Source organism: Lotus japonicus, chromosome 4, assembly GCF_012489685.1.
Source record: "Lotus japonicus ecotype B-129 chromosome 4, LjGifu_v1.2".
Taxonomy (NCBI): Eukaryota; Viridiplantae; Streptophyta; class Magnoliopsida; order Fabales; family Fabaceae; genus Lotus; species Lotus japonicus.
Window position 1 is genome coordinate 42,468,100 of NC_080044.1, and position 645 is coordinate 42,468,744.

Sequence of the window (645 nt, forward strand, 5' to 3'; positions counted from 1 at the left end):
GTGAGCCAAAACCAATATGGTGGAGGTACTTTGGAAGATCCACATGCTCACATGGAGAGGTTTATCCGGAATTGCAACACTTACCGTGTGAACAATGTTCCGATGGATGCAATTCGGTTGAGCTTGTTTGCATTTTCTTTGAAGGATGCAGCGGAGGAATGGCTGAATTCACAACCTCAAGGGAGTATCACTACTTGGGAAGACCTAGCAGAAAAATTCACAACAAGGTTCTTCCCAAAAGCTCTTTTGAGGAAGCTGAAAAAAGACATTATGAATTTTGTGCAAACCACTGAGGAAAATCTCTATGAAGCTTGGGAGCGCTTCAAGAAGCTATTGAGGAAATGTCCTCAACACAATCTCACCCAAGCTGAATTGGTTGCAACATTTTATGATGGTCTACAATACTCTTGGAGGTTTGGCCTAGATGCGGCTTCAAATGGGGAGTTCGATGCTCTTCACCCACAAGCGGGGTATGACTTAATAGAAAAGATGGCAGCGAGAGCCATGAACTCTGAAAATGATCGCCAAACCCGAAGGAGTAAGTTTGAAGTGGAAGCTTATGACAAGCTCTTGGCCTCCAACAAGCAACTCACCGAACAAGTGGCGGAGATTCGAATGCATATTAAGGAGACCAAGGCTGTTGGT

The 645-nt window shown here is 44.5% G+C and overlaps 1 non-coding gene across 1 annotated transcript; it reads right to left on the reverse strand.

Annotated features, from left to right (window-relative positions):
• Positions 1 to 252: 252 nt before the first annotated feature.
• On the reverse strand, positions 253 to 359 carry LOC130716459 (small nucleolar RNA R71). The gene has a single exon (XR_009012070.1). It is a non-coding gene; the product is annotated as a small nucleolar RNA R71 (small nucleolar RNA).
• Positions 360 to 645: the final 286 nt, after the last annotated feature.